At 31.4% G+C, this 27832-nt stretch overlaps 1 protein-coding gene across 2 annotated transcripts in view; it reads right to left on the bottom strand.

The window, feature by feature from the left end:
* LOC144853836 (uncharacterized) overlaps positions 1-27832 on the bottom strand; it is a 185563-nt gene continuing 157731 nt past the window's right edge. Inside the window, exons 2-3 of one of the 2 annotated variants that reach the window (XM_078711687.1) lie at positions 558-779; positions 1-106 (exon numbers count right to left, since the gene is read on the bottom strand). The gene's annotated coding sequence lies outside the window, so the exon portion shown is untranslated. Of the gene's footprint in view, positions 107-380; positions 780-27832 lie in introns of those variants that run through there. The other variant, XM_078711685.1, reaches the window with a different exon arrangement.

A 27832-nucleotide genomic window follows, 5' to 3' on the forward strand; every position in this document is an offset into this window, starting at 1 on the left:
TGCCCCATTAACACAAGTCTATGCTATTGACTTAAAATGCACAGTAACAACCACTGTACTTCATTTACAACCCCCTGCCTCAATTAACACAAGTATATGCTATTGACTGAAAATGCACAGTAACAACCACTGTACTTCATTTACAACTCCCTGCCCCAATTAACACAAGTATGCTATTGACTGAAAATGCACAGTAACAACCACTGTCCTTCATTTACAACCCCCCTGCCCAAATTAACACAAGTATATGCTATTGAATGAAAATGCACAGTAACAACCACTGTACTTCATTTACAACTCCCTGCCCCAATTAACACAAGTATGCTATTGACTGAAAATGCACAGTAACAACCACTGTCCTTCATTTACAACCCCCCTGCCCAAATTAACACAAGTATATGCTATTGAATGAAAATGCACAGTAACAATCACTGTACTTCATTTACAACTCCCTGCCCCAATTAACACAAGTATGCTATTGACTGAAAATGCACAGTAACAACCACTGTACTTCATTTACAACTCCCTGCCCCAATTAACACAAGTATGCTATTGACTGAAAATGCACAGTAACAACCACTGTACTTCATTTACAACCCCCTGCCCCAATTAACACAAGTATATGCTATTGACTGAAAATGCACAGTAACAACCACTGTACTTCATTTACAACCCCCTGCCCCAATTAACACAAGTATATGCTATTGACTGAAAATGCACAGTAACAATCACTGTACTTCATTTACAACAAATTTATATAATTTTCCATGAAGCTCTGTCTACACTTTCACGCCCAAATATGGTAGTGATATGCCATATATGGGCACATCAACTTTTGTCACATAAAGTTTGATGGTGCAGACAGAACTTCATGGAAAATTATAAAAATAAATGAACAGCGCCATCTTCCGTTCTGGTGTGAATTTAGCTTATTTATAAAGATAAAAATTAGAAACAATTAAATATTGTTTACCTGTCATTCATTTGTATACTTAGATAAACCATGGAGGTATAAATAATAAACATAATTCACAAGAAAAAGAAAGAACAATTTTTAAAAACTAAATGGTTGTACAGTTTTCAGTGAATAAAAATTGAAAGAATAGTTGAAGAATTATGATCACGATGAAAAGCCCCTCATAGCAACATTCAAATCCTGTCATACAATTAAATTCAAGATGACTCATCAAATTATAAAAATACTGGCATATCAAAATAGACTGTATCAAAATCTTAATTCTGACATATTATAAATTATATGTTATGTGTGCAGTATATTAGGTTGCATTAGCAATTTTCTTAAAATACTAAATCCAAGGTAATATTGAATTTTAAACATAATATGGCATATTGTTTAAAAATATTAAATAAACAATTTTATATATAATATGACATATATTAAAATACAATATTCACCATGATTTAATTTACATTTATATTACCAAAGATTATGATAACAAACAAATATTAGTATTAAAGTAAAAACATATCCCATCCATTTGTAACAACCTGATTTTATTAAGTTTAAAACTTTTGGGAAAATTAAAGTTTCACATTATTACAGTATTTAGAAAAACGACATGCAAGAACTAAATAACCAAACATTATCATAAGTAAATCAAAATGATGTACAGTTACTATGAAAGCATATTGCTGGCAAAAAAAATCAGGCATTAGGGAGGTTTCGCAACCTTACGAATACGAAAACGAAAACAGATACGTCACGCACACGTATTCGTTTTCGTAAGCCAGTAAAAATCTGTTTCGCATGGCAACGAAATATTGAGAGCGTTAAATTTGAGCGAAGCGCGGGTACGTGTTGCTTGGTGCTTGGCTGCCTAGGCCTAGCGTAACATCAAAGTGAGTGAGGACTTTAAAAACTGCTATTTATCAAAATTGACCTAGCATTTTAGTAAATTACTTTAGTAAATTACTTTCAATAAATCTATAATTATATTATAATCATGAATCGTTCCTGATTCAAATGCAAAATGTGCAAAATAGATCAAAAACTATACTCGTTTTGTAGTTACGAATATGACTGATGATATTCGTCAACACGAATACGCTTTACGAATATGAAATGGGGATCAGCTCAAAAGTTTCACAAATGTGTGACGTATCCGTTTTCGTTTTTTTTTTGTCTTGTCAGTATAATAAAATATTGATTTTTCATATACAAGATAATAATTTTCATATCGAGGTAATGTCAGTTCATTTTTGTTTTTTTTTTTCCTGTAATTTACAATTTATATTTCTTATATATATATAATAGTTCTCAAGTTAAAAATGAAAATGCGTCTAAGTACCTGTATCATGCAGTTGTAATGAATGTCAAATTAAGCTGCACTTTAATAACTACTTTATATCAATTCACAGTAAAATACACCATTTATACTCTGAAAGTGTTGCCTCATATCCTGCACTATATCATTAGGTAATTTACACTTACCCATATCAAGCTTTTTCAGTTTAGGAGAAATTTCCAGTAATGTGGTAAATGAAGAACCTGTGATATCAGTGAGAGTATTCGTATTGATATTAAGAATATCTAATTCCAACACTATGTTCCTATTGACACATTCCCTAACCATATCATCTATGATAACACCTGACAGATCGCAGTAGCTTATGTCAAGTGTTTTCAGTTTAGACGTAATAGCCAGTAATGTGCCAAGTGAAGAACCTGTGATATCACTGAGAGTATTCACACTGATATCAAGATTCTCTAATTCCAACACTAGTTTCCTATTGACACATTCCCTCACCATAGCATCTATGATAACACCTGACAGATCGCAGTAGTACATGTCAAGTGTTTTCAGTTTAGGCGAAATAGCCAGTAATGTTCCAAGTACAGAACCTGTGATGTCACTGAGAATATTCTCACTGATATTAAGATTATCTAATTCCAACACTAGTTTCCTATTGACACATTCCCTCACCATGGCATCTATGATAACACCTGACAGACTGCAGTTAGTCATGTTAAGTGTTTTCAGTTTAGGCGAATTAGCCAGTAATGTGCCAAGTACAGAACCTGTGATGTCACTGAGAGTATTCTCACTGATATTAAGATTATCTAATTCCAACATTAGGTTCCTATTGACACATTCCCTCACCATAGCATCTATGATAACACCTGATAGCCTGCAGTCACTCATGTTAAGTGTTTTCAGTTTAGGCGAAATAGCCAGTAATGTGCCAAGTACAGAACCTGTGATGTCACTGAGAGTATTATCATGGATATCAAGGTTCTCTAATTCCAACACTAATCCTTTCTTTGATAGTGCACCAACACTATAATTCATAGCTTCACCTGTTAACTTACGTAATTGAAGCATTTTGAGTTGTGGTGCATTAATCAACAAATGAATTAAAAATGATGTAGACCAACCTGTATTACCTGCATATATATGAAAAGCTTCTATATTGTATTTAAAGGTGTATTTACTACATTCAGTAGACAAACCTTTCACCACATCATCAGTACATGATTCACTGATTTTAGAAAAAACATACTCTTCATCTTTTACAGCAATCAAAACATGAGCTAGCATTTTACCAATGTCTTCTGATGATTTCTGTTGAATCCATTCCCACCATTTAGGGTATTTCCATTTTCTTTCTTCCTGATTCATACTACTTATCATCTTTATGACATCCTGATCTGTTTTTAAGCTCTTACCATGTCTCATGCAAGTGCAAAATCTTTTTACAGAGTTACATATCTCATCTACAGCATGTTCATCTCTCATTGAAGTTGAGGGCTCACTATCATCAATACCTGTAAAAGGAATTCATTTTATATTAATAAGACATGGTGGAACCAGACAATGGGTGTGCAGCAATTTTATATATTTACCAGATTCATGTCAACTTTTACAATATTAAAAGTTTCTTTATTGCTTAAGATATACACAGCATAAATTAATATATGACAATTTTAAACAATGTAAAAGAAACAAAAACTGTAAAATGTGCACAACTATTATAGGTTTAAAAAATATAAACACACACTTCTTATAGTGTATTTTTAGATGTATAGAATTTATATTCTGTAATTAAATGTTATTTTATTAATAAAAAGCAAAATATAAATAAAAACATTTTATTTTCCTTTATTTCTAAACAATAAATAATAACAATAAATGTTACATTTAATATTTTTTAATTACCTTTAATTAGTTCCATTTCTTTTGGTGATTTCTCAAAATCTGTTTTAACAGAACATTTTTTCTCTACAAACATTTCTCTTACATAGTCTCTTAATGTTGTCTCTATCAAAGAAATCAAATATAAACTTATGTATTATATAAAAAGTATATTTAAAAAATATAATAATTTTTTGTTTACATGTTTTTCATTTAAAATTAAAATACATGATTTATTGTCTGTCTTACTCTTTTTTGATTTTCTTGGTTTCTTTGCTTTAACTTGATCTTCTGACTCGTCTAATAAAACAAGAGAAAATACTACAAATTAACTTTAATTCTTTAAATGTCCCTTTTATTCCAATTTTCTCATAGGTTTCAGTAAATGGTGTTTCCAGTGTTTTTCAAGCTCAGATTTAGATTGACTAATTGTTGGTGAATATATTGCTGCTTCTGGTAATTTTCCAGTTTACAGACGTTTAATTTAAAAAGACTCAGCTCCCAGAACAATTCACTTTCACACACCTTATGGTTACAGTATACTTACTCTTACTTGATTTTCTTGGTTTCTTTGTTTTAACTGGATCTTCTGACGCATCTATTATAAAACAAGAGAAAATATGAAATGATAATGATGATAAATTAGGTCATTTTTATAAACAATTTATGTATCATTCATATCTGCTATATTTAAATTTAAAATATTAAGATTTTTAAATCATTAATTGTAGCACAAATATGTTTACAGAATCACAAAAGTAGGTTTTTTGTTTTAGAAATCTCTCAATAAGTGACAGGTATTGCTCTCACAGGCCATGAGATATCAAACAATAAATGGTGCTGAAATGTAATGTTTATTAAATAAATAGTATGAAGTGATTTTAAATACTAATTAATATAGATTTTACTTAATTATTTCTCCTATTTTTTTTTATCTATAATAGAGAATTTGTAAAATGTGGAATACTGTAGATATTATTATTAATTAGTGATGAACTAGTAATGAATAAAATATTGATTTCATAATAATATAAGTATTATCCTAATTACAAATTTTAAAGTCCTATTGAAGAAAACAAACATAAAATATGCATACATTTTGTTAGAACTTCTTCAGGTTCTCCAAGCTTCAAGATACCTAATTTCTCGATAAATAGTTGCATCTTTCCTTCACTGATGATCTTTCTGTTTTCAAGATCATTAATCAGACCCCATTTATCTTCATAAGATGTTGGTGTCTCATTAACAAGATCACTGATGGATTCCACATTTTTTGTGGTCAGCTTATTTCCAAATTCTACCAACATGCATCTGTGACTACTGAATTTTGAAACGGAAATCTCCTCGACATTTGGGAATGTTACAACTTCCTCTTGAATTGTTCTTAATAATTCAAATTCTCCTGTTGCATTGATGGTGTCGAAAAACAATGTGAGATCTTTGCTCGTCAGATGATTAGATTCAATTAAGAATTCCAGCAGGTCTATTGTGCTAGATGCCTTGTCTAGCATATGAGGGAGCAGAAGGTCTTTGTACAAGGTTTTCAGCAAACTGAGTGAATCCCTCTTATCATACCAGTGGCAAAATTCTTCTTTAATGTATGTAAAGTTTAAATGTCGTATTCCTAGTAAGATTTAAAACAAAATAAGTCATCAGTGAAATTTGTTTTACTGTATTTCAGAAATATTTGGACACTGGTATGAACTTTGCAACCAAAAATTATGGCATGCTATATTTTTGGAGAAAAACATACAAATTAAAATGAGAGTAATGTACTATTATACGAATAATGAATGTTTATGAACAGAGTTGGAAAATAACTTTTTATCATTTACCGAATTTTTTATTAAATATTAAATGTTGTATTTATTTGGATTTTATAATCACACCTACTGTAGTGTTAATTATGTCAACGAACTCCCAAAAAATCCTAGGTCTAACTTGGCTACCATTACGAAACTTTGCCAGGCAATTGAAACTGATCAAGGCCGGCTATTCTGTGTTTCCAACAATCAAAACAGTCTTGTAGAGTTGTTCCCATTAATTATTCAAAATCATACAAATGATCTCAAATTAATTTAAATTCTTTTTTTTGCCTAAATTAGTATGTTGTAAAACGTGAGTTCAATGTGGTAAATCAAATGAAAGGAATTTATATAAAATAACGTATTATAACAGTAACACCACAGCACAAAAAATGATGCAAAATAAAGATTGATTGAGTGTAAATCTACATGTAAAATTATCACTCTTAAATCATCAAAGATGAAAACATGTGTTCAACTCAATTATAATTCTATGTTTACCTTCAACAGATACTTTTTCATGTTCCATCTCTTTTGTTTCTTTCTCTTGATATTGTGTTTCTAGTACAGCAATCTGTCTTAGTTGGTCAAGCATTTTAAGGTGTTCTGATACATCTATCAACAAATATTTAAAACACATAAACTCACTGGGATCTGATTTTAATCATTTCGCTAAAATGTGTCCCTATACAGTATATTGTATTTATAATACTTTGTAAATGTGTTCTTTATTACTATATGCTTCAAGAAAGAGATAAATAAACACATGGGTTTATAATGGGCCAAAAAGCTCCCTTAACCCTGCCACACTCTATCGAAAGAAGATGGACTGTGGCGATTCAAGGTAAATTCAAGATATATTGGTTTTTTTTTAGAATTTTATATATAGATGCTGATTTGAGTAGTCTGAATCTACCTTACTCATCTCAAAAGACAGGGGTGGATCCAGGATTTTTTCAAACATAAAATATAATATTATTAATAGTGTGCCAAAAATAAATATCAAAAAAGTATAAATAATGTAATTTTAGCTGTCAAAAGTGGGGAAACTGACTTATTCTACAACCAGAACCATACAAAGATCAGGCCATAAATTCATGCCAATAAAGTGACTATGAATTATGCCGCTCACCTTTTTAGGCTGCAACTCTAATCAAAGTAGTCCATGTCACTACATGTAATTATGAATGAGGAAATGATAATGCCCACTTAGGAATTGTGTTATGGCCATAAACCTTCAATAGCATAATGTAATAATGGTTTGTTTATAAACTGGAATTTTAAATTAAAAAAAATAATACAATTATCTTCTTACCAATGTCATACTTCATTGCTTTTGGTAAATCTTTATATTCCTCTTTTACAGAAGGCTTTTTTTCTTCAAACAATTGTTTTTTATACTTTGTAACATCTTTGAAAAAATAGCAAAACTATCAAGCAGGAATATATATAAATGCTATAAATAGATTATAATATAGATAATAATAGTTGCTATAATAAAGTATTATATTGTAGAATTCACCATTAATGATTAAAACATACCTGTAAGGTGGTCTGATCTCCTGAAGTCTTTTGAAGGCCTACATTCATCTAACAGAATTAATATGCAACATTATTTATTGAATAGAACATGTAGAATATCTATTTCAATACCTTTTTTATTTCTCCTCATCAATAATAAAAAGTTAGAAAACCATTTCTTTTAATCAACAAATTAACTATTATTTTGTTTATTTTAAAAAGATGTCAATCTAATCCACTGAACTTGTTTAGAACAGTGACTTGTCATTACCTATCCAGTTCGTATCATCAGGCCGGATGATGGAAATTGGCCAGTGATCCGTGATGGGGTCGAGGAGCTGTTAGTAAAGCGTCTAGAAAATGTATTGATAGCTGAATTGAAAGTTCCGACATAAGCCTCCCCCTCTGTTCAGGGTTGGTGCTTCCCCGGAGGTGCTTCCCCGGAGGTGCTTCCCCAGTGTATATATAAAACACCACAATTCCATCATTTAACTTGATGATACAACCTGGATAGGTCGTGAAAGATTGATATCTTTTAAAAATTAATAATACTACCTGGATGAATGAGAATATTAAGTAACCGTACATTTTGTATATTTCATTCATTATTATTGATTTCCTTTCAATAACCATATTAAGAGAAACAAAATACCTGGATCTGGACTTAATGATCTCTTCTGATTTGATGTTCCAACTTTATCTGTAAAAATATATTTATAGTTTTTATCTCAACAAATAAAATATACACTTTCTTTTATTATTACCAATAAGAAAACAAAAGAATGTATTATTTATTAACAATTGAATGTTTCTTAGTCTATAGAATATGTACAATTTGTATTTTGCAATAATATCTGTCTGTTCAATTAAGTAAAGGTAGGCTGAAATGAATCCCAATTTAAATTGAGATAAAATGCAAATTTAGTCAATCTATCAATGAAGAGTCAGTTATATTAATTTAAGCTTCTGTTCCGAAACATTCCATTTACATTTACTTGGTTTTCAGAAAATGTGAAAAGCATGTACTTATTTTAATTCTGTCTTCTTTTTATTAATAAGGCCAATTTACCCAGACAAGCGGTAATGGTAAACGAAAAAACCATGTAGCTTGTCCCACATAGAATCGGTCTCTATCCTCCGCGGAAACTGCCCCTCCGCTCTGCATTTGTGTAAATGTTCATAGATTCAACATTTTTATTATCGTTACCGCTCGTCTATGTAAATTAAGCCTTTATACCTAAATTTGCAAATGATCACTATTCTAATTATTTAAATTTTACAATACAAGTTCACCTGTTTTTGGTTTGACAAGTCCTAGTGATCCATGTTCCTCTTTAAAACTGATTGGTAACATCTCAGTTGATGTACCAGATAAATCGTCTGAATACCCTAATATATATATAAACTTTATTTAGACACGAGACTGATGTACAGCACAACTCGTTCAATCAACATTGATTGTTTTTACACAAGTTCGTGATACTGTATTACAAAAAAAAACCAACACCATATAAATACGAAAGAAACGAAAAAATTGAAATTGAAAAGAAACAAAATTACAGCAGAATTCCCTTCATCTGACACCTCTATTTAGGGTACACCATACCGGTACTTCCCGTGTAAACGGGAACCCTTATCGAAGTGTATAATTTATGGGGATTCTACTGTAATACATAATAAATCTTTTTGATTTCATTTACCTTAAAATAATAGTGATAAAACACACATTTTACATGATATTTAGCCATTTTAAAAGTTGGATGTACACCATCGTAAATTACCATACCATTATGTTTTACAATGCATTTTTCAGATACGTTTTAAACAACTTAACTGAATTTGGAAGGGTATCAACATTGAGACTATTCCATATAATTGCTCCACGATAAGACAGACTTCGTTTTTTAAAATCGGTTTTTGGCTTCGGGATGAATAGATGTGTATCACTGTGCCTTAGATTATAATTTATATCATTGTATGTAAATACATTATTTAGGTAAGGTGGGGCATTATCTGTCAAAACCTTATATATAACCATACAACATTCATATCTATCTTGATAAAATAAAGTTGACCAATTAATTTGTCTTAGTGCCTCACTACTAGGTGTGTCCCATGTTAGACCACACACGATTCGAGCTGTTCTGTTTTGGATAGTTTGAACTCTTTTCATTAGAGTTTGACTACTATTTCCCCAAATGATGTTACAATAGCTCAAGTAAGGTATTACAATAGAGTTTGCAATATGTTTTAAAATGTTTTGTGGAAAATAATAGCTACATCGTCTGAGCATACCCAATCCATTTAGAGCTTTACCTCGAATGTATTCAATCTGATTTTTCCATGATAAATGTTCGTCTATTATGATACCGAGATGTTTGCAATATCGAACGCGTGGTACAAGAGCATTATCTATATTAACTGATCTATTTTTTTCTTTGATGGTTGCCAATCGGTTTGTCGATCCGATCAACATGAACTCGGATTTAGAGACATTTAGACTCAATTTATTATTTTTTAGCCAATCGTGGATTTGTATAAGTTCTTCATTTATACTTTGGTATATTTCATTTTCATTTTTTGAAGAACAATAAATTATAGTATCGTCAGCATACATACTTATTTTACATTTGTTTGCAACTTTCGATAGGTCATTTATATATAAGAGGAAAGCAAGTGGGCCCACGATTGACCCCTGAGGCACTCCACATTGGATGTGTGTATAATCAGACAATGTATTATTTACATTTGTGAATTGCTTTCGCTCAGACAGATAGCTCTCGAACCATTTTAAAACATATTTACTTAAACCATAAAGTCTCAATTTGCTTAATAGTATGTTATGGTTTACCGTAATATAGGACAAATACTTTTAATGAATTGGTGCTGATAATCAATTTAGTCAACAGCAGTCCTAAAATTATAAATGGTACAATATGAAACTACATTTAAAAAACTTTGTAAGAACCTTATACCAAAAAATAAAAACAAATTTTAATCTTAAAGTACAATACATTTTTAATTTTAAGTAACTTTACTTTAGATGCATGTGACTCACCTTCTTCCAATTTTGGTGACTTGGGTTCTTTTTTGATATTGATTGACAATTCTTTAGATTCCTTGTCAAATTCCTCTGTTTAATATAGAATAATAATATTAACAGCTAGCTATACAAAATGTGTATAGATTTACAATGGTCTCATTCAAAACATGGAATATGGAAAAATGTGTTAATTACTGTAATTAGTACAAAACTCCAAAGCTGGTTGTAATAAATATTTGAGCCTTGGTTCTTTTCATTCTCAACAACCTGCAAGCACACTGGCCAACAACTATTCTTTCTGGTTTATGTAAAACATTGCAGTAGTACAGCATGCCCTTTTAAAATATAAATATAGCTAAAAAATGATATAAATGTTTTACTTTAGCAAATGAATGAAACATACCTTTGAGGTAGCTTGAACTTCTGAATTGTTTTGATGGTCCAGGTTCATCTATTAAAATGAGCATTATACATTGACACTGTATTTTTTTTAAAGGCTGTATACAAATGTCACATAATGAATCTCTTACACATTATTCAACAAACAAATTGTGGTGAAAAATGATATATAATCCTTTTTTAAAAGATGTAATTTATAAAGTTATTCTCATTACCATAAAAAAATACAACATACCTGGATCTGGACTTAATGATCTCTTAAATGGCTTTGATGTTACAACTTCGTCTGTAAAATAAACATACAACAATTAATTCATTTAAAAAGTGATATAATCATAATTTGGTCAGATGTTTCTACTTTGACATAATTGAAAGCAGTTAATATAATGACAAAATAGTGTTCCGAGTAGGAAAAAAATGAGAACTTGAGTGGTATACATATTTCATGGCATGTGTCCACTTTCTTGTGTCGGCATCCTTTTGTGAGATCCAACTGAATGTTCATTATATGCTAAATAGTTGGTTCACCGGCGGCACCACATAGGTCTATTTCTATTCATCGTTGTCGCCATGGGAAATGTTTATTTATATTTTTGTAATTCTGTTAGCGGTTTTAAACACACTTCAGGGTTTTTAATATTTGATAACACTAATATTTTTTTTTTAGGGTGGGTGGGGTGGAGAAATCATGTAGAAAACTTTAGATAGGAGAGTGGAAAAGTTGTACACTCACAAATAAAGACTGAAGAGTCAATGTAAGTAAGTATTCAACTGTATATGTAGTTCTAGACACAATAAGCACATAATGGTTATAGCTGTGATCAGTGTATTAACACTGGCATTGACTTTATAACAAATAAATAAATAATGGCGCCGTTTAAAGACAAACAACATGCTTGCACTACAATCTCTAGACTGCTTCAACAGAAAACGCAAGGCATTGTTATAGCATACTTTCAATGATCTCAATCTTATCTTTCCCAAACATTGTAAATTAATTATAAGCAAACATTTTTTATAATTTTTATAAATTGTAAACTTACCTTTATTTGAAAGAGGTTTTTTTTCAAGTTTTGTTTCTTTCTGCTGATTCTCTTTCTTTAGTACAGTAAACTGCTTTAATTGGTCAAACATTTGATTTAACTGTTGTTGGTAATTTTCAACTTTCAAAAGAAATTAATAAAAACAAAATATATTTTTTATGGGCGTAAAGAGAGGTAAAAATGGAAGTGTTGTGATGCGTAACCAACACATACTGTAACTCTCCGCCAGGCTTTATGAGTTGTTGTTTGAAATACATAACTTTACACAGGTGATTGAAAATGGAAATTTTAATTCATAAAGACTGTAGGCCAATCAAGTAGCCTACTTCTTTTGAACAACTGTAATCTATTGCAATAAATTAATTCTGTTGAATACAATGGTATGTTTAAACGTAACTGTATGAATGACTTACCTGTTTGTGATGTGAGCAATGTAGGCTCCTTTTTAATTTCCTCAGATTCTTCTGTTGATGTACCAGATAAATCGTCTGAATCTAATAAGGATTTTTAAATGTTATTTAACTTTACATGAAGTAAGTATCTTGTGCAAGGAACTACTACTGTCCAACTGAAAACAAATTCAAATACTATTATCTTATTTATGTTATTTTTACAGAACTGCAAGAATAACTTACCTGTTTGTGATTTGGGTGATGTTGGTTCTTCTTTAATATTGATCAGCAATTCCTCAGCTTTCTTGTCAAATTCCTCTGTTTCATAAAAAAAAAAAAAAAAAACAAAATGTGTATAAATTTAAGCAATTTTAAATCGAAGAAGAGCAGACACTTTGGTCTTAACAATTCAACAAAGCTATAGTAGTTCTTCAGGGTTATGAGATTACACTGATGGATATCTAGTGTGCATTCTCTTTGGTCTTAACAATTCAACAAAGCTACAGTAGTTCTTCAGGGTTATGAGATTACACTGATGGATATGTAGTGTGCATTCTCTTTGGTCTTAACAATTCAACAAAGCTATAGTAGTTCTTCAGGGTTATGAGGTTACACTAATGGATATGTAGTGTGCATTCTCTTTGGTCTTACCAATTCAAGAAAGCTACAGTAGTTCTTCAGGGTTATGAGGTTACACTGATGGATATGTAGTGTGCATTCTCTTTGGTCTTAACAATTCAACAAAGCTATAGTAGTTCTTCAGGGTTATGAGGTTACACTAATGGATATCTAGTATGCATTCTCTTTGGTCTTAACAATTCAACAAAGCTATAGTAGTTCTTCAGGGTTATGAGATTACACTGATGGATATGTAGTGTGCAATCTCTTTGGTCTTAACAATTCAACAAAGCTATAGTAGTTCTTCAGGGTTATGAGGTTACACTGATGGATATCTAGTATGCATTCTCTTTGGTCTTAACAATTCAACAAAGCTATAGTAGTTCTTCAGGGTTATGAGATTACACTGATGGATATGTAGTGTGCATTCTCTTTTCCCAACTAAGACTCAAGTACTTCTATTTTTGATACTTACCAAATTCGTTTAGTTTCTTTAGCGCATTTTTATAATCTTTTTCATTAATTGAAATGTTAATCAATTGTTGTTCATCCTTATTATCTTTTACTAATATATCTTTTAAATCTTTTTGTAGCTGCAGCTTTTGATTACAATACATGCTCCACAGCTCTTCCAACGCTTCCGTGTCATGTGACACTAGATGCAACACTATACTTCCAGTTTCTACTTTCTCAAATTGAAGATGCTTTTCTTCAAAATAAGTAACAAGGTTTGTTATTGTTCCATGAACTACATCAACAGTTGTTTTACTCCATTCTTTCTGTTTAAAAAGAAGTTCCAGTACGTGTGGTTGCTCACTGTCATTGGCTAATGAAGAACTATGCTTCTTCTCAAGAGTTACTAATAGCTGAACACCTTAACAGAAAAAGAGCACTAATACGGTAAACAAACTGCAAAATTCATACCAAAAATAGGTACTAATCCATCATTTTTACTCTCTTGTCAATATGAAGTATAAGTATATACTAGGCACTTCCAATAAAGAACAAACACTTCTCTGATATTATTATACTTATGTTCCTGAAATGCAATACTCGCCAAGTGGTGCCAAGTTAGTTAAAAGATTTATGTATAGGTTTTTTTGTGATCTCTACAGCCTATCCATTTTTACAAAATAAAGAGATAAACACTAAAAAGATAAATATAAATATTTGTTTTAAAGTATAGATTACCATCACATCTTTCCTGTCCACTACTTGATGAAAGAGCCTCTGTAAGATAAATGTAGAAATATTACAGTACATCACTCAAGAGAAAGAGCATTTGGATGGGAAAAACTCATTTTACCAAACCCTTTATCATATAGCGGTGACAAAAGTAATATGTATCTTCAATACATATACAGTATATTCAAAACTATACTTCTGTACACATACTTATGATTAAAAGAAGCAAAATTTATTTTAAATTTTGAATAATATTATTATTAATATTAATCAATAGTAGGAAGTGACAATGTACAGTGTAGTGCTTACACTAAATGTGATAGGTAGATATGTACAGTAAGCTATTCTAATATCAATGTGTTCAAATTAAATTAAATTATACCATTGTTCTTTAGTTCCTTTAAAGCAGCTTTGTATTCCTTTAAGTTAATGCTGGTCTCCCAGTCTTCTATAAACTTCTGTCTATTTTGTGGTTTTAAAATGTCTGTTAATCCCTCTATTAGTTCATCCCCAACATGCATATCCATTAATTCTTTTAAAGCATTTTGATTATCTGTATACAGATAAAAATATAGAGATGGTTTTGGACCATTGAGTCCAAATCCAATGTGTTTGATGGATGCTGGTATAGTTTGGCTTGTTTGGTTCTGTTGGTCAATAGATTCCAGACAGTCATGAAGTACGCTCAGATTAGAGTTGGAATTAACAGTGACCGGAATATTTGCACCTTTTAAAAAGAGTAACAATTTATATAATGATAGTAAATTAAAATAATGTAAAGAATTCAAAATATAGCTAAAGTGGAATATATCAACTGAAATAATCATACCATGAGCTAAACTGAAGAAAAACACAATACAATCGGCCTACTAGTAAAGTAAGGTTTGCAGTACTACAGAATGTGATTCTTACTCCAGAATCCTTAATTGGTTATCCACACTTGGCGGATAACCCCTTGTTATTTTTTTCTCTTTTTTAGTTGCGTGGACGCGACTCTATAGTTCACTATGTCGGTCGGTCGGTCTGGTATCACTATGCGTTTTAGCACGCGACTTATGGCTGTTGGCCTTGTTTTTCTATGTTCTTCTTTCTTTCCACGAATTTTGTTCGCAGCGTATCTCTAATTCTGGCCAACATAAGATTGTATAACTTTGTCATAAGATTGACCTGTAGCTGTAGATGTGCAAGAAACTTTGTTATATAACTTTAGAGTTGTGCAGCGTAAGTTACGCACGATTTTATGAATTTCTCGTATGTAACATAGATCGGAAACCATAAAACAATTTAAATTGAAACTTGGCAAAAGTGTAATTTATATCATGCGATATCTAGCGTTTCATGTAATTTTAAGCATGTCCAAAATTCCCACGTGCGCGCAAATTTTTACCAACGTTCAAACAATTTGGACTTAAAATCACGTCATACGAGCACGTTGAATTTGCGCGCGTTTTTTATGAAAAAGTTTAAAAATTCGTCAAAATTATGCCTTTTTTCTAAACTACATGGTCACATTTAATAGAGCGCATCTCCACTTATCCGTATTCCATTTCCCCCCATTTTTTTTATATTGTCTAGGTCAATCAATTATCTTTCGCATGATTTACCATTCTTAAAATAGTGATGACGTCATCATGTTCAAAAGCGTGAATAACTTGGGTCATTTGTAGTTACGTATACAGTATATAGTGTATATTGTATATACTTAGACGTGACACAAAATAAAGGGCACACTAACATTTTAATTTCTTCAGGTCACAATGGCATAATCGTTTTTCTGTGCGCAATATTCTAACGTATGACATGCACGTGGCGTTTGCGCGGTGGATAATCTAACTCGTCCATAGTGACGAGTTCAAATTTAGTTTTAATTTACTTCCTTTGTTAATGTCAAGAATTAAATCCCAAACCTTCTTTCACTAGTGTTCATCAGCCTTGCAACAATAAACAAAACATTAAAATAAATTTGAAATGGCAATAATATCAACAATGGAAAAACAGACATTCTACAAATAATTGATTGAACAATAATATCTACTTAATCATGAAGAACCTAATTACAATAAATACAGACAATAACTACCTTAAGAGAAACTATACTATAGAACTATCACTATATTGAACTATCACTATAGAAAACATATATGTATTAACCTTTTTGCCTTCACAATTGTAAATAGTTTTATATCTTTTTTCTTTCTTTTTGTTTTTCTTTTATATTTTATTTTTGTTGTAAATATGTTTACTGAACCACTTTGGAAATCAGTACATTTGTATTGAAAGTGTATTTCAGTTTAAAGAAAGAACAAATAAATAAATAAATAAACTCCAGAGACTTAAGTGAACAATAGACTTTTATACTTACCTCTTTGCAGCAATATGTTCTTTGCTCTTTGTCCAAGGCGGTGCGCAAACCTTCTTATCTTGTCTGGTGTATTGTCTAACTGTCCATCAATTTCTAATTTAAGTACTACGTCCCAAATATTTTGGAATTTGAAGTTTTTTAATTTATAGTAAGAAATAACTTTCTTCAACGCATCTGGGTCAACTTCTTTCAATGCCTTGAACAGGGTTCTCCTATATTGTGACATCGGTCGATAACCCTTAGTACTTCGCTCATTGCCTTTCATATACTGATCTACAAGATCTACAGCTTCCTTCAACTGTGACAGTTTAGCAATATCATGAAGCAGTTTCACATTAGTTGGAGTGATAATACCTTTGGCTTCCAATGCATTGAATAGATCAATTGCAGTGTCACCTACATGCAGAAGATCAAACAGACAGCATTTGACCCAAATAGTCCGGTGGCAGGAGGGGGGAATCACCACCCGAAAGGGGACAAATTGCCATCCAACTTTTCTAGACTAGAATTTTCCGTAGATTACGAATATGGAAGGTAATCGATCAGGATAGGAAGCGTTTTCGAGATATAAGGGGTCAAAGTTCAAAATTGACCAATTACAACAATGTATTATGTATATGTATTATAACAAATTTATTGAAGCACAATTTGGTCTTTTATTACATTTTTATGATTATAAGTGTCTATTCAATCACCTTATGAAAAAAAAATCCTTTGTGATTAAGGGTCAAATGTCAATATTGACCAATCATAGAACGTACCTATAAAACCAAATAAAAACTAATATTTAATAAAAATTGGATGTTTTCTCATCCTGTTAATCATACGCAATGTAAAAGAGCGAATACATCATTTCATCAGTTAACATAAGGTCAATTTCATCAGTTGACATAAGGTCGAAGGTCAACATTTTAATACGCGTATTAGTTAACAAATAAATGCAAAGTTGTCCAAACTATGATATTGATGGTTTTACAAGTAATCAAATTATTTGATTAGTAAAGTTATGTTATTTCATTATAATTTTGATTAATACTATTATAATACTGTATTTAATCAAACCAGACTTCGATCAGGATAGGAACCGAATAGGAAGAGATAAGGGGTCAGAGTTCAAAATTGACCAATTATAACAATGTATTATATACATATGTATTATAACCAATTTATTAAAGTTCAATTTGGTCTTTTAATACATTTGTATGGTTATAGGTATTGTATGGTGTTATTCAGTCGCCTTATAAAACAAATACTTTGCAATTAAAGGTCAAATGTCAATATTGACCAATCACACAATTTGCATTTAAAACCAAATAAAAACTAACATTTAAGACAATGTTATGTTTTATCATTCTGTTAAGACATCTATCAATCATACACAATCAAAAGAGCACATTTATCATTACACAAGTTGACAAGGGCCGATCCTTCATGAACCTTTCGGGGTTCTCTATGTGGGGCTACAAGAGACCCTATATTGGAAATAATGTATGTGGGGTGAAAATGTGGGTTCATAGAGATATAATAAATATCCCTGTGCACCCTCGATCATCCATAAAGAACATTTTATGGATTTGCCCAAATTAACCCAAGGGCCGGTCGTTCTTCATGGATGAACATTAAGCTCCATAATGGAAATATAAGGGGTGACACTGTGAGTTCATATAGACAGGCGCGGCCCATGGAATAAAGCTGCCTGTGAACTCTCGATCCTTAAGGAAAATTTATGGATTTGCCCAAATTAACCCAAGGGCCGGTCCTCCATGGATGGACATTAAGCCCCATAATGGAAATATAATGGGTGACACTGTGGGTTTATATAGACAGGCACATGGAATAAAGCTGCCTGTGCACTCTCGATCCTTATGGAACACTTATGGATTTGCCCAAATTAACCCCCAAAGGCCGGTCCTCCATGGATGGACATTAAGCCCCATAATGGACAGGGGTGACACTGTGGGTTCATAATAGACAGGCGGGCCCATGGAATAAAGCTGCCTTGCACTCTCGATCCTTAAGGATCACTTATGGATTTGCCCAAATTAACCCAAAGGCCGGTCATCCATGGACATTAAGCCACATAGTGGAAATATAAGGGGTGACAATGTGGGTTTATATAGACAGGCACATGGAATAAAGCTGCCTGTGCACTCTCGATCCTTAAGAAACCGATTTGGATTTTGCCTAAAATGAAACAACAGCAGGTCATCTATTTAGACCCTTCTGTAATTCTCTACTGTATGTTCAGTTCTACATTTGGCCCCTGTATCGGATCAATGCATTTGGCTACACAAGTTACTGTGTTAGAAATATATCGGGTAACTAAAACTGTAGGTTCCAATATTAAGCCATGGGAAAAGCCTGTCTGTGCACCCTCAATCCTTTTAAAAGGAACCCATATGGATTTGCCAAAATGAACCAAGGGTAACTTCTGAATTCTCTATGAGCCGTACATTCCGTTTATTGGAGATACATGGATACCTGATTGAAATTCCTCAAATATTTCTGAAAGACATTGTACTGTATAGTAATAGTATTATTCCCCTTCCACACCTCTTTGAATTAAATCCGCCCTGATAGGCTCTTGTACAGGATTTCAAAGCAATAATCACACTTGTATTTTCAAACAGTATAATCTATTAGATTGAATAAAAATATCTATTATAAACAATTTGCCGTTAGAAATCTCTATGCCATGTCGTTATTTAGATGAGAAAAACAGGTCAAAGGTTAAAATTACAGAAAAATAGGTGTTTCAGTAGCTTTTTGAAAAAAATGTTGCATTATAACAAGTATAAACATATATATTGTGAACAATTTGACACCAAAATTGGCTCCTTACGACAAATATTTATTAATTTATGTTTTTATAACCTTATTCAATTATGTCAAAGGTTAATAACCACACTTCCGGTCATTTTCAAGCAATATCATCTGTTACACTGAATATAAATGTATATCTTGGGAACAATTTGCTCCTATTTTTAATTCTCTTCGACCTGCCATTACTTAGATATAGCAAAAAAAGGTCAAAGGTCAAAATTGCTAACAATGGGGTGTCCGATCAATTTTACAAAGAAAGTTCTGTTAAAGCTAATATAAACATATACATTGTGAACAATTTGACACCAAAATTATCTCACTACGTCCAGAATTTCCGGAGATATAGCATGTTTTTATATTGGTCAATTTTGAACTTTGACCCCTTATATCTCGAAAACGCTTCCTATCCTGATCGATTACCTTCCATATTCGTAATCTACGGAAAATTCTGGTCTAGAAAAGTTGGATGGCAATTTGTCCCCTTTCGGGTGGTGATATCCCCCCTCCTGCCACCGGACTAAAAGATATTTCTCACCATCATAATGTCTGCTGAGATTTTCTTTCAAATCTGATAATGCATTAGCCATTTTACATAAAATGTTACAAATCTGCAAAATTGAAATACTAAATAATTAACTAGAATTTAATTCGTCACTTTGACGAATTATAGGTGATCATTTTTATCATTTTATTGACATTAATATTTTTTAAACATGCACGTATGTTAACATACAATCGGAAAATGTTGATGTATGCCATCCTATTATACGGTTATACTATAGTGCTGTGCCTATTATATGCCATATACATTATGTACAGTATAACTGTATATCTATATACATTGTAGCATTGGTGAAATTACGGACACACATCATGTTCTAATTTTTTGGCACTGATGACATTATCAAAATAAACTTGTGGATAACAATATCGAAGGATAATGAATTGAGCAATAAAATATAACAATTGGAAGAAAATTTGGCACGTAGAAGGGCGGTGCGCGCTCTTTAAAAATTGTATAACTTTGACGAAAGAGATGAAAAAACTACTTTTTAACTTCAACTGGCCATATGATAACGTCACAACATCCGATTGGCTTAATTTTTATAATAATTCATATCTACATTTCACCAGCTCTCATAATAAGTTATAAACATCAAGGTCAACTTTAATTCAGAAGAGCTGTAAGGTATTCAAGTATACCTTGTAGGTGAAATTACGTAACCACCGTTATTTAAATTTTAAGACGTGATGACATCATCCTAATGAAAATATTGGCAACTCATAAGTAACATAATTGGTTGAGGTAGAATATATTAAAAATTTAAAGAAAATCGATCACAGATAAGCGAGTTGGACTCTGTTAAATATGGTGGTCCATTACAAAAGGGGAAAAAACCCTATTTTAAAAATTCATGTGGCCAAATGATGACGTCATACCATTTTGTACGTCCAATGTGTATATACATTTATGTCTACAACTCATTGGCTTCCAGAATAAGTTAAAAAAATTGGGGGTCATCGTGCATTCTGAAGAGTTATATTAATTTTAAAAAGGCCTTATTTTTTACCATTTTTAGCACTTTTGTACAATTAATGTGCGCATTTTGTCATTTTTATTCTGCTCGTATAACGTTATTTTAAGTCGGAACAGACTCAAATTTTGTGAATGTACTAAGGATAGTGAGTAGAATACGATTTGTAAAAAAAATTCATATTTTTTACGTTTTTTAAGAATTGCGCACGCAAAAACGCATTTTTGCGCAGTAATTTTTTGAAACACGCAAATGGCCTAACTCGTGCTCTAAATTGATCAAAACTTAATTTGGAGCTTTTTAAATTTTTAACGCGCAATTTCACGTGCATGACCTTGAAAAATGTAAGTTTTTATTTATTAATATTTTTATCCTTCACCTGAAGTTTACGTATAGTGAATTTTATTGATATGTGATAAAGAGTTATGGAGATATGATTGATAGTGTGATTTCACAAAATAGCGTATTAATGACGTCACGGTTGAGTGATCACGCTGAAAAGCTTATTATGGCTAAGTTAAAGTATTTGAAAGACATTGTGAAATTTTTGTGATCATTGTTATTCAACTTTTTGAGATAATTGCTAAACAAAAGTGTACAGAAAGAAGAAGAACTAGAATTTAATTCGTCACTTTGACGAATTATAGGTGATCATTTTTATAATTTTATTTACATTAATATTTTTTAAACATGCACGTATGTTAACATACAATCGGAAAATGTTGATGTATGCCATCCTATTATACGGTTATACTAATAGTGCTGTGCCTATTATATGCCATATACATTATGTACAGAATATACTGTATATCTATATACAGTGTAGCATTGGTGAAATTACGGACACACATCATGTTCTAATTTTTCGGCACTGATGACATCAAAATAAACTTGTGGATAACAATATCGAAAGATAATTAATTGAGCAATAAAATATAACAATTGGAAGAAAATTTGGCACGTAGAAGGGCGGTGCGCGCACTTTAAAAATTGTATAACTTTGACGAAAGAGATGAAAAAACTACTTTTTAACTTCAACTGGCCATATGATAACGTCACAACATCCGATAGGCTTAATTTTTATAATAATTCATATCTAAATTTCACCAGCTCTCATAATAAGTTATAAACATCAAGGTCAACTTTAATTCAGAAGAGCCGTAAGTTATTCAAGTATACCTTGTAGGTGAAATTACGTAACCACCGTTATTTAAATTTTAAGACGTGATGACATCATCCAAATGAAAATATTGGCAACTCATAAGTAACATAATTGGTTGAGGTAGAATATATTAAAAATTTAAAGAAAATCGATCACAGATAAGCGAGTTGCGCTCTGTTGAATATGGTGGTCCATTACAAAAGGGGAAAAAACCCTATTTTAAAAATTCATGTGGCCAAATGATGACGTCATACCATTTTGTACGTCTAATGTGTATATACATTTATATCTACAACTCATTGGCTTCCAGAATAAGTTAAAAAAATTGGGGGTCATCGTGCATTCTGAAGAGTTATATTAATTTTAAAAAGGCCTAATTTTTTACTATTTTTAGCACTTTTGTACAATTAATGTGCGCATTTTGTCATTTTTAACCTGCTCGTATAGCGTTATTTTAAGTCGGAACAGACTCAAATTTGGTGAATGTACTAAGGATGGTGAGTAGAATACGATTTGTAAAAAAAATTCATATTTTTTACGCATTTTAAGAATTGCGCACGCAAAAACGCATTTTTGCGCAGTAATTTTTTGAAACACGCAAATGGCCTAACTCATGCTCTAAATTGATCAAAACTTAATTTGGAGCTTTTTAAATTTTTAACGCGCAATTTCACGTGCATGACCTTGAAAAATGTAAGTTTTTATTTGTTAATATTTTTACCCTTCACCTGAAGTTTACGTATAGTGAATTTTATTGATATGTGATAAAGAGTTATGGAGATATGATTGATAGTGTGATTTCACAAAATCGCGTATTAATGACGTCACGGTTGAGTGATCACGCTGAAAAGCTTATTATGGCTAAGTTAAAGTATTTGAAAGACATTGTGAAATTTTTGTGATCATTGTTATTCAACTTTTTGAGATAATTGCTAAACAAAAGTGTACAGAAAGAAGAATAACTAGAATTTAATTCGTCACTTTGACGAATTATAGGTGATCATTTTTATCATTTTAATGAAATTAACATTTTTTAAACATGCATGTACGTTAACATACGATCGTAAAAAGTTGATGTACGCCATCCTATGACATGATGCATACGCTTATAGTGCTGAGTTGTGCCTATTACATGCCATATACAATATGTACAGTATATACTGTATATCTATATACAGTGTAGCATAGGTGAAATTACGGGACACACATCATGTTCTAATTTTTTGATATGATGGAATTATCAAAATAAACTCGAAGATGACAATTTCGAAAGATAATGAATTGAGCAAATAAATATAAGAATTGGAAGAGAATCTGGCACGTAGAAGCGCTGTGCACGCTCTTTGAAATTTGTATAAAATTTACGAAAAAGATGAAAAAACTACTTTTTAACTTCATCTGGCCATATGTTAACGTCACAACATCCGATAGGCTTGGTTTTTATATGAATTCATATCTACATTTCATCAGCTTTCATAATAAATTATAATCATCAAGGTAACCTTCAATTCTGAAGAGCTGTAAGATATTCAAATTAACGACAAAGGTGAAATTACACGACCTACGTTATTCAAGTTTTTACGCGTGATGACGTCATCAAAATGAAAACACTGACAACTTATGAGAAAGATAAATAATTAAGCAAGCACACACTGAAATGTGCGCGAAAATCGAGCTCAAAAAGCGGAGATACGCTCTATTGAATGTGATAACCCACACAAACCGGAAAAAAATCCTAATTGTTAAATTCAAGTGGCCATTTGATGAAGTAATACCATTTTGTACGTCTAATGTGTATATACATTTATATCTACAACTCAATGGCTTCCCGAATAAGTTAAAAAACTTAGGGGTCATCGTGCATTCTGAAGAGTTATTTTCATTTTAAAAAGGCCTTATTTTTACCATTTTTAGCACTTTTGTACAATTAATGTGTGCATTTTGTCATTTGTAATGTGCTTGTAGAGCATTATTTTAAGTGGAAATGGACTCAAATTTGGTGAATGTACTAAGAATTGTGAGTAGAATGTGATTTATACATCAAATTTTATTTTTTACGCTTTTTACGAATCGCGTGCGCAAAAACGTGTTTTTGCGCAGTAATTTTTTGAAACACGCAAATGGCCTAATTCATGCTCTAAATTGATCAAAACTTAATTTGAGCTTTTAAAAATCTTTACGCGCGATTTCACGTGCATGACCTTGAGACGCGCGAGTTTTTATTTGCTAATATTTTTTACCTTGACCTGAAATTTACGTGTAGTGAATTTCATAAATATGTCATAATCAATTATGGACATATGATTGATAATGTGATTTCACAAAATCGCGTATACGTGACGTCACGGTTGAGTGATCACGCTGAAAAGCTTATTATGGCTAAGTTAAAGTATTTGAAAGACATTGTAAAATTTTTGTGATCATTGTTATTCAACTTTTTGAGATAATTGCTAAACAAAAGTGTACAGAAAGAAGAATAACTAGAATTTAATTCGTCACTTTGACGAATTATAGGTGATCATTTTTATAATTTTATTGACATTAATATTTTTTAAACATGCACGTATGTTAAAATACAATCAGAAAATGTTGATGTATGCCATCCTATTATACGGTTATACTATAGTGCTGTGCCTATTATATGCCATATACATTATGTACAAAAAAATAAAAATAAACTTGTGGATAACAATATCGAAAGATAATGAATTGAGCAATAAAATATAACAATTGGAAGAAAATTTGGCACGTAGAAGGGCGGTGCGCGCTCTTTAAAAATTGTATAACTTTGACGAAAGAGATGAAAAAACTACTTTTTAACTTCAACTGGCCATATGATAACGTCACAACATCCGATAGGCTTAATTTCTATAATAATTCATATCTACATTTCACCAGCTCTCATAATAAGTTATAAACATCAAGGTCAACTTTAATTCAGAAGAGCTGTAAGGTATTCAAGTATACCTTGTAGGTGAAATTACGTAACCACCGTTATTTAAATTTTAAGACGTGATGACATCATCCAAATGAAAATATTGGCAACTCATAAGTAACATAATTGGTTGAGGTAGAATATATTAAAAATTTAAAGAAAATCGATCACAGATAAGCGAGTTGCGCTGTATGTATGCCATCCTATTATACGGTTATACTATAGTGCTGTGCCTATTATATGCCATATACATTATGTACAGTATATACTGTATATCTATATACAGTGTAGCATTGGTGAAATTACGGACACACATCATGTTCTAATTTTTCGGCACTGATGACATTATCAAAATAAACTTGTGGATTACAATATCGAAAGATAATGAATTGAGCAATAAAATATAACAATTGGAAGAAAATTTGGCACGTAGAAGGGCGGTGCGCGCTCTTTAAAAATTGTATAACTTTGACGAAAGAGATGAAAAAACTACTTTTTAACTTCAACTGGCCATATGATAACGTCACAACATCCGATAGGCTTAATTTCTATAATAATTCATATCTACATTTCACCAGCTCTCATAATAAGTTATAAACATCAAGGTCAACTTTAATTCAGAAGAGCTGTAAGGTATTCAAGTATACCTTGTAGGTGAAATTTGAACTTTGACGAAAGAGATGAAAAAACTACTTTTTAACTTCAACTGGCCATATGATAACGTCACAACATCCGATAGGCTTAATTTCTATAATAATTCATATCTACATTTCACCAGCTCTCATAATAAGTTATAAACATCAAGGTCAACTTTAATTCAGAAGAGCTGTAAGGTATTCAAGTATACCTTGTAGGTGAAATTACGTAACCACCGTTATTTAAATTTTAAGACGTGATGACATCATCCAAATGAAAATATTGGCAACTCATAAGTAACATAATTGGTTGAGGTAGAATATATTAAAAATTTAAAGAAAATCGATCACAGATAAGCGAGTTGCGCTGTATGTATGCCATCCTATTATACGGTTATACTATAGTGCTGTGCCTATTATATGCCATATACATTATGTACAGTATATACTGTATATCTATATACAGTGTAGCATTGGTGAAATTACGGACACACATCATGTTCTAATTTTTCGGCACTGATGACATTATCAAAATAAACTTGTGGATTACAATATCGAAAGATAATGAATTGAGCAATAAAATATAACAATTGGAAGAAAATTTGGCACGTAGAAGGGCGGTGCGCGCTCTTTAAAAATTGTATAACTTTGACGAAAGAGATGAAAAAACTACTTTTTAACTTCAACTGGCCATATGATAACGTCACAACATCCGATAGGCTTAATTTCTATAATAATTCATATCTACATTTCACCAGCTCTCATAATAAGTTATAAACATCAAGGTCAACTTTAATTCAGAAGAGCTGTAAGGTATTCAAGTATACCTTGTAGGTGAAATTACGTAACCACCGTTATTTAAATTTTAAGACGTGATGACATCATCCAAATGAAAATATTGGCAACTCATAAGTAACATAATTGGTTGAGGTAGAATATATTAAAAATTTAAAGAAAATCGATCACAGATAAGCGAGTTGCGCTCTGTTGAATATGGTGGTCCATTACAAAAGGGGAAAAAACCCTATTTTAAAAATTAATGTGGCCAAATGATGACGTCATACCATTTTGTACGTCTAATGTGTATATACATTTATATCTCCAACTCATTGGCTTCCAGAATAAGTTAAAAAAATTGGGGGTCATCGTGCATTCTGAAGAGTTATATTAATTTTAAAAAGGCCTTATTTTTTACCATTTTTAGCACTTTTGTACAATTAATGTGCGCATTTTGTCATTTTTAACCTGCTCGTATAGCGTTATTTTAAGTCGGAACAGACTCAAATTTGGTGAATGTACTAAGGATGGTGAGTAGAATACGATTTGTAAAAAAAATTCATATTTTTTACGCATTTTAAGAATTGCGCACGCAAAAACGCATTTTTGCGCAGTAATTTTTTGAAACACGCAAATGGCCTAACTCATGCTCTAAATTGATCAAAACTTAATTTGGAGCTTTTTAAATTTTTAACGCGCAATTTCACGTGCATGACCTTGAAAAATGTAAGTTTTTATTTGTTAATATTTTTATCCTTCACCTGAAGTTTACGTATAGTGAATTTTATTGATATGTGATAAAGAGTTATGGAGATATGATTGATAGTGTGATTTCACAAAATCGCGTATTAATGACGTCACGGTTGAGTGATCACGCTGAAAAGCTTATTATGGCTAAGTTCAAGTATTTGAAAGACATTGTGAAATTTTTGTGATCATTTTTATTCAACTTTTTGAGATAATTGCTAAACAAAAGTGTACAGAAAGAAGAAGAAGAATAATAACTAGAATTTAATTCGTCACTTTGACGAATTATAGGTGATCATTTTTATCATTTTATTGACATTAATATTTTTTAAACATGCACGTATGTTAAAATACAATCAGAAAATGTTGATGTATGCCATCCTATTATACGGTTATACTATAGTGCTGTGCCTATTATATGCCATATACATTATGTACAGTATATACTGTATATCTATATACAGTGTAGCATTGGTGACATTACGGACACACATCATGTTCTAATTTTTCGGCACTGATGACATTATCAAAATAAACTTGTGGATAACAATATCGAAAGATAATGAATTGAGCAATAAAATATAACAATTGGAAGAAAATTTGGCACGTAGAAGGGCGGTGCACGCTCTTTAAAAATTGTATAACTTTGACGAAAGAGATGAAAAAACTACTTTTTAACTTCAACTGGCCATATGA

This window comes from Antedon bifida, chromosome 10 (genome assembly GCF_963402885.1).
Source record: "Antedon bifida chromosome 10, ecAntBifi1.1, whole genome shotgun sequence".
Classification (NCBI taxonomy): domain Eukaryota; kingdom Metazoa; phylum Echinodermata; class Crinoidea; order Comatulida; family Antedonidae; genus Antedon; species Antedon bifida.